At 36.9% G+C, this 8661-nt stretch overlaps 1 non-coding gene across 1 annotated transcript; it reads left to right on the top strand.

Moving 5' to 3' along the window:
- The first annotated feature begins 2591 nt into the window (after nt 1-2591).
- LOC120271336 lies at nt 2592-2698 on the top strand. The gene has a single exon (XR_005539949.1). It is a non-coding gene; the product is annotated as a small nucleolar RNA R71 (small nucleolar RNA).
- Nucleotides 2699-8661: the final 5963 nt, after the last annotated feature.

Below are 8661 nucleotides of genomic sequence, written 5' to 3' on the forward strand. Positions count from 1 at the left end.
ACTTGCCATGAATTTCCATAAAAACGTAGCACCTAAAAACCGAGAAAACTCTATAGATTTGAAAATGAGGGCATGGAGAACATGTGAAGAGATGGAGGATTACTGGTGTGAATCGAAGAAGAAAATTCGATTGAAAGTCCGACAAAACACTCCTAGATCTCCAAGAAATCAAAGAAAAATAGTCCTAGAGTCCAAAGGATGGAACTCTTGAAGGTGGAGAAATGAGAAGTTGAAAGGTTTTTGGAGGCGAAGAAGATAAATAGTGATCCTTCATAATTTTATAAGGAACATAGGGGTGTGAAAATTCCACACCCCCGCATGGGTATTGTACACGGTCGTGTGAAAATTCCTTCTGATACTATGGACATCAGAATTTCTGTAGACAACCCATGCGAACATAAATTCTCCAAATTAACACTAATTCTTCAACTATAACCATGAATTACACTCTAGACCATGGCACACACATCAAAAACAATTTAATTCATCAAAAACTTTTCCGTGAAAAGATCAACACCAACAAAAATCAATCAAGGCACACACTCATGAAATGTATTGCTGCAAAAATAAAAATCTAACTAGAAAAAGATTAAAAACTTGGGTTGCCTCACAAGAAATGCTTGTTTTATGTTAATAAGTTTGACATACCTAATATTACCTTATGGTGACTCATGAAGATGGAAAATCTCCTTCTTTGCAACCTGCACACATGAGAGGAAAAATTATTGTATATTCAAGAAGAATTGATTAAATATGTTACCGAATGTGTGAGTGCCACTCTCTACTTGTGTGTGCTTATCTCCAAGTGCATTGGAGTGCTTTCTGTTGTGACGTTTCGACCTTTTCACATGACGGAAAATCTGTTTTAAAACTCCTCCTTTTGGTTGCTCTTTGAGGACTTCTTCTACATATTTGCTCATCTTCTCTTCCTCAATGTTCGGCCATTCTTCATATGGATTCGGGTGTAAAAATTGATGCAAATACTCGTTAGTAATATCATCATTGGCATCTAAGAAATAGCATGAATCATCAAAGTCAAGAGAATGCTTCATTGCTTCACCAAGACGATATCTGATCTTCTTTTTTCCTATGTGTAGTGTCATCTCGCCTCCATCCATGTCAGTGAACGCCTTGGAAGTTCATAGGAATGGTCTCCCCAAAATTAGTGGGACTTCCACATCTTCATCAATATCAAGCACCACAAAATCTGCAGGAAAAATATACTTGTCAACCTTTACTGAACTATCTTCAATTATACCTCTGGAATGATGAAATGAGCTATCGGCCAGTTGTAATGTCATGCTGGTTAGCCTTGGCTGTCCTAGCCCCAATTTCTAAAATAGTGTGTAGGCATGACATTAATACTTGCCACCAAATTGGCCAATGCTTTCTCTTTCCCCAAACCTCTGATCACACAAGGAATGATAAAGCTTCCTGGATCCTTTATCTTGTTCGGCAGATATTTTTAAAGTAATGCCAAGTAATTACCTTCAATCACTACAGCCACACTCTCCTCCATTTTCCTCTTATTGGTCGAGAGATCTTTCAAGAACTTTGCATATCGAGGCATTTGAGACAAAGCCTCCACCAAGGGGATATTAATGTGTAGCTGTTTAAAGAGATCCAGAAATTTCTATTTTGTTCATCATTTTGATCTTTCTTCAAACGTGCCGGGTAAGGAATTCTTGGAGCATATGATGGGAGTGACACAGCTATCCCCTTCCCCTTGTCTTGCACCTTATCCTTTGGTTTCTCTTGAGGCATTTCAATAACTTTCCCGATGAGGGATTTTCCTTGAGAAATTTCAGAATTCTTTTCAGCAGGGAGCTTCTCTTCAAGCTCTTGAACACTTCTTAAAGTAATCACTTTCACATGCTCCCTTCGATTTCTCTAAGTGTTACTTGGCAAGCTTCCTTGGGGTCTTTCCGCTAATGATTTCTCTATTTTACCCACTTGATTCTCCAAATTATGTAGCAAAGCGATGTGATTGTAGAGTGTGGCCTCCATATTTTGGAATCTTGTGTCGGTGGACTAAATAAACTTTGCCAAAACTTTCTCCAACACTAAAACTCATTCCGGAATCAAAGGTTGTTGCTAAAATCCTAGTGTGGTAGTAGGGTTTTATTGTCTTTGCTTATTCCATGAGAAATTTGGGTGGTTCCTCTATCTTTGGTTGTAGGTATTACTGTAAGGATTTTCTTGTCCACTTCTAGCGTTACCCATAAAATCAACTTGCTCAATTGGGGCTGGAGTGCCAACAGAAATAGGACAATCAGCTAAAATGTGTGTTCCTCTACAACCTTCACAACTTGTGATCATGGCCACTCTTGATCAAGTTAAAATGTCTAATTTCTTGCTCAAAGCCTCTACTTGGGCTGCTAAGGATGTAACCGCGTCAACCTTATAAATACCAACCACTTTCTTCTTCTATTACATTCCATTGATAGTTATTCAGAGCCATTTCCTTAATCAGTTACCAGGCAGCTTCCGGGGTTTTGTTTCCTAACATTCCTCCCGCGGTGGCATCAAGGAGTTATCTAGTGCTTGGGTTTAACCCGTTGTAGAAGGTATAAATAATCATCTACTCGGGGAACCCATGTTGTGGATACTTGTGCAACAGATCCTTGAACCTTTCCCATGTCTCAAACATTGATTCTAGCTTTATCTGAACATATGAAGATATCTCATTACGAAGCCTTGTTGATTTTCGTATAGGGAAGTAACTTGCAAGGAAAGCTTTGACCATTTCATCCGATGTTATGATGGAAGCTCTTGGTAATGATTGAAGACATTGTTTAGCTCTACTTTCAAAGAGAATGGGAACACACGCAAGAAAATTGCATCATCTGAAACCTTGTTAATTTTTAGCATATTGCACACTTCAAGGAAATTCTCAATATGATTGTTCAGATTCTTATCAGCCAAACCATTAAACTGTGGGGACTGCTGAACCATTTGAATAAAAACCTGGCTTTAGCTCAAAATTTTGGGCCACAACAAGTGGCCTAACAATGCTCGATTATGTCCTATAAGCTATTGGTTGGTAAAAATCTGAAAGTGTTCTTTGTTGTCCATCTTGTTATGCCATGTTTTCAGACTCTTCAACCTCTATTTCAGCAGGACAATTCCATTCTTGTTCTAGTTCTTTTCCCCTTCTTTGAAGTCTACACTCAATTTCAGGGTCTATTTTAACTAATGTGGAAGGATTCCCTCCGGACATAACCTGTAGCTGAAATCAAGAAAAGAAAAGGTAAGAACGGTGAAAGAAAGAGATATGAAGTAGAAAAACAATGAAAAAGTGAATGACTAAAGTAACAAAGTCCTAGCGTTCCTAATATCCCGATCCCCGGTAATGGTGCCAAAAACTTGACATGCCCTTTGCATATCTGTACCATAAATGCACGGGTGTCGAAGCAATAAAGTACCTAACTAGTCAGGTACTCAAATCCATAGGGAACAAAAGTATTAGTAATGACTATTTCTCAGTTATCTAGGTGGAATCAAGAATATGATGAAATAAACTTAATAATGAAAAGTATGAATGCCACAAGTAAATACAAAAGAGTAGAAATGAGGAAAGTCTCAATTAATAAAGTGAGGAACTCAGGCAATGCTCCCCCTAGGGTTTACAATTAGGTGAAAGACTTACAAAGTTCTTCTAAACTGAGTTAATTAAGTCAAAGAAAACCAAAGATAATCACTCCATACCTCCAGGCCACCGATACCAATCCCCTATGAAGTCCCGGTGGAGAAATCTCTCAATCTCACACCTCACATGGCATATAACCGCTTAAGACTCTAAGGTTTCTTAAGAGTACAACTATTTCCTAAAGATAAACATAACCCTACTTCTAGGTGAAAAGTTCCTAACCCCCTACAAGGCTCTAGTGGAGAAATATCTCAATCTCAATGCCTCACACCAAATATGGTTGCATAAAGCTTAGAGAAATGGAGATAGGATGTACTAATTCGGAAGCAAAAGGGGACACTCCACTATCTCATAACTCACCCTCTCAACCCTCTTCAAACTTGAAGTTCTAGCTCTAATGGAGACCTCTCACTCATCAAGGCAAACAAATCATGCAAACCAATTAACCATAAGATCAATAAAGCAAGCAATTAATAAGAAAGCAAGATTGAAACACAATTAAACTCGGATTTAAAAGAAAGTACTAAGTAAATCATTACAAAAGATAAAATCCTAGGGTTCACATGCCCAAGTACCCTTTAGGGTTTAGCTCTCCATAGAGCGAGTTACAAAACAAATAATGCAATGTAAAATGATGAAATTCATAGATAAAAACCCCCTTGAATTCATGATGATGGCCTTGATGGATTGTTCAACGTCTTGAATGATTCCTCTCCGAGGCTAGGTCACCAATAGCTCCCCAAGTGATATGACGGTGAAGGATACCATCAGAGTTGGTGAAGAACACCCTCCAAATTCCCAAAGACCTCCACTCTCAATCTTAGCCTCTTTGCCTCTCCAAAAGTCATCAAAAAAGTCCTCTAAAATCTAGAGAAATCAGCTATTTATAATCTCAAACTCGTGCCAGTCATGTGTTTCCATGCGCCCACATGGAGTAGCTACATGCCCACGTGGGCTGCAGAATTACCCACACGGTCACGTGAAATTTTCACTTGGCTGCTTGAACAGTAATCTACTACAGTGATCACTACAGTGCTTTTCAGTGAAATGGCTCCAAAACTCTTCTCTTAAGGCCATATGAATGGGCACACGTTCGCATGTAGGTTATAAGGCTTTTCATTGTTTAATCATCATTGGGAAGATTTTTGAATTCTTCACACAAGTCAGGACATGAGAGTGTGCCTGTCTTTGTGCCCCTCCAACTCACAATTTACTTTGAGTTCTCTTGGAAGTTGGCACACAACCTCATGTGTATGAGCTCCTCTTGCGTCTTGATCTTTATGTTGCATAAAAACTCCCAAAAGGTGCTTTCATAACCTATCTTTGCTTTTTTTTGCTTCTCTCAAGGCCTTCACAATCCTATTTGTGCAAAGGAATACCAAATACAATTTATGGAACATAAAACATGATAAAAATGATGCTCAATGCATGTAAAACATATAAAAAAAATATGTTCACTCAAGCACTTATCAGCTTTCATCCTCTCCATCTCCCTAACCCTCTTTCCTTACTTCCTTTGCTTCACTTTGATAACTCTCTCAGCCTTGCTGTTGTAAGAGAGCCCTAACCCCCACTACAATGGTATCAAAGCCTACACAGTACGGATATGAGTGTGTATGTATATAAGTGTATGTATATAGGTATGTATGCATGTGTATGACTATGAGTGTATGTATATAAGAATGTATAAGTGCATATAAGAGTGTCCCATCTACTTAGAAGGCTATTTATTATGCCTAGAATATTATGAAGCCCTATACTTTAGGTAGTGTTACTAAATCTTTGTAAATATTTAAAATGTATTATTTGTCAAAACCTACTCCTACGTAGGATTACTTAGTGACATGATTTGTCACATCTAGTATAGTAATCTCTCCTCTATAAGGAGATCGCTTGTAACCAAAGTGAAGTAAGGTTAAGTGTTGGAAGCGTAAAGATGGAGCGATTATAAAAGTGGATGCTTTATTGCTAGAATAAACTTAGGATCTCACTGAGTATTTGCAAGTCCTTACAGATACACTAAGGACCTTTATATAGACAAGGAGGTGGCCGGGATAAGGCTTAAGGTTGCTTCAAAAATTGCAACTTAGTGGCCGACATACACTTGAATGACATGATAGGGAGGATATATATTTTCCACCATTTACAGAACACTATAATGCTGCTGCAATGGTCCGTTCAGGGACTTGAAGGACTAAGAACAAATTTTAGGGGGTCATCCTAAATAAAATTCAAAAAAATATATTTCGATTGATCAATGATATGATTTGGTTGTTCTACCCATCAGATTTTGAAAAAAAAATAAAGAAGGCTATAAAGACATTGTTATAATTTGTTTGTTAGGGGAGATCAAGTGAAAAAATCAAGGCTCAAATACTATCGTTTCACAAATATCTTTCTAAATATATATTTTTGTATATTATATCCCAGTTTGTAAAAATTAAGAGGGCCAAACAATAATTTTTTTGAAAGAAAGAAAAATTGATACTATGAGAACTAATTTGTAAAATATCAACCGGTCAAATAATAATTTAAATAAATTTTTTTATTTTGACAAATTGGCGACAAACACCTTTTTATTTTTTTTGCATTGTGGTTGAGAGGTTTTGAACTCAAGACCTCTCAAACACAAGCAAGGTAGAAAATCACTAGGTGATGCCTTGGTTCTTTAAATAAATATTTTGTTTAATTATTTTTTAAAAATTTAATAATAATTTAAATAAATATTTTGTTTAATTTTTTTTATACCATAAAATTTTAAATTATAAAGATTCACATTTGTTATAAATAAAACTTAAAAGAAGAGAGAGAGGTCAGAGGTGGGAGAGAGGAATAAAAGGGGAGGAGTTCCAAGAGAGTAGGGGAGTCTCCCAGCCAAGGGGTTGGTTGGTCAAACACTCCCTTGTGCCCACACCCTTTCTCCCATTTGCTTATAGCGGCAAATAAATTCATGGCTATAGCTAAAGCGAAAGTTTTTGATGAATTAAATATCATTGGCTAATGAAATATTATTTACCATTGAAATCCACATAAGCCTTCTTTGTTGCATTGAGTCTCACATGCACTAAGTACTTTATTTTGATCCAATTTTGTTTGTTATTTATTAAAAAAAAATTACCATTCCAGTATTGTAATTATATACTAATTCCTTTCCTAACTATTTTTTTCTATTAAAAAACATGAGTCATATATTAGCAATTTAGCACAGACAAAAGCATACACTGAATTACTCTCGTCTAAAAGATGTGCTTAGGCAAGCATCTTGTCCATTTCTTCCGTTTTCTCCCCTATTTATTAAAAAAATATTCCCATTCAAATATTAAAATTATTTACTAATTCATTTCATAACAATTTATTTATATTAAAAGAACAAGAGTCATATATTAGCATAGAAAAAAGCATACACTGAATTAGTCTTCTTTTTATAAGACGTGCTTACGCAAGCATCTTATCCATTTCTTCCTTTTTCTCCCCCATTTGTTTAAAAAAAATTCCATTGCAGTACTGTAATTATATACTAATTCATCTCTTAACATTTTTTTTGTATTAAAAAAAGGGAAAATTACTGTTCACCCATCGTAATTTTCAAAACTTCCCAAAAACCCCCTCCTACTTTTACACACCCCGGACAGCCCTTCCGTTAGTGTTTAACTTCCATTTTACCCCCTACCGTTCACTTCAAATGGGTCCATGTTATGAAATCCCATTTTTGCCCTTGAAAATGGTGGAAAAAAAAGTGCCAAATCACATCATGTCCAACCTTTTCAAGGGTTTTCTCGCTGGTTTTCGATAGACAATGCCTAGAGTTGCATTACATCTTGTTCTTCTCCTCATTTCTCCTCATTTGGTTTGTCTCGACTTCAGTTCTGCGATTTTCGTGATACTGGGTATGAATCTCTTCGTTGCTATCAGTTTGACCATTCTGCGGGTGTTTATTATGGCAACTCATTTGTGGTAGTCTGGGTGAAGTTTATCATACCCGAAATATATAAATCGGTTTCTCCAACAGAAAATGAAGTTGATTTCCATCGGATTGGTCAAGTGCACTCCATCTTCAAATGAGCTGTAGTCGATTTTGTTGTCGAGACAGAGCATGTGCCATTGTCGAATCCTACTGAAAACGAGTTCATTTCGTCGTAAAGTTCTTCTCGTTTATGGTTATCTATTTGTATATTTTAAATACTATTTAACTATTTGCTATTATCTGTTTAAATATATTACCAATATGTTTAATAATTGTCGTCTCCGTTTAACTTTATCTTTACCTGTTTAACTATTCATATTAACGTGTAAATTCTCAAAGTCTTTGCGTAAAATATTGATCTTTTTCTTTTGAACTGAAGTGTTGGCAGGTGGCAGGTGGCAGGTGGCAAGGTTATGGTATCCCATGCATAAGAATTAATTACGGCATTAATTCTTGTGCATGGTAACATAAATATCCGAACACCCGTTCGTTGTCATCAGTCAATCTCGGTCTACTGTGTGTTTCACTTTTTTGTTGGATATGAAGCGTCAACCTGCTTGTGGACTTCACACCATAAATGACAAGGAAGAACCCCTCCCATGGACAACCACTCCTCATCGTCCTCATCATCCTCCTCCTCCTCCTCTTCCTCCTCCTCATCTGCTTCACATGTAGTAATATTCAGCTGAAGTCGAGCGAAAAATCAAGATCAACTCTATCTAAAATTCGAAGATCAGCCGTAATCACGCAACAAGTTAAACTATCTTTTCTTGCCCAAGTCGAAATTCCCGCATAATTGCCTGAATGCAGAGGATTCTCCAGTGGTGGATGACGGGCAAGCAATTAAGTGGGCATTCCAACTTGGGTAAGAAAAGAAACTTTTCACTTATTGCGTGATTGCGGAGGATTCTCTAGAGGAGGGAGATCAGGAAACATCCTTTAAGACGGAGTTGATATTTATCACTGAGACTTTTTGTTACCATTTAAGAACCTTACGTCGATGTACAAATATTACTTTCGTGTTTAACTATCGGGATCTTCGCTAAGT

This window comes from Dioscorea cayenensis, chromosome 10 (assembly GCF_009730915.1).
Source record: "Dioscorea cayenensis subsp. rotundata cultivar TDr96_F1 chromosome 10, TDr96_F1_v2_PseudoChromosome.rev07_lg8_w22 25.fasta, whole genome shotgun sequence".
In the NCBI taxonomy this organism is placed as follows: Eukaryota; Viridiplantae; Streptophyta; class Magnoliopsida; order Dioscoreales; family Dioscoreaceae; genus Dioscorea; species Dioscorea cayenensis.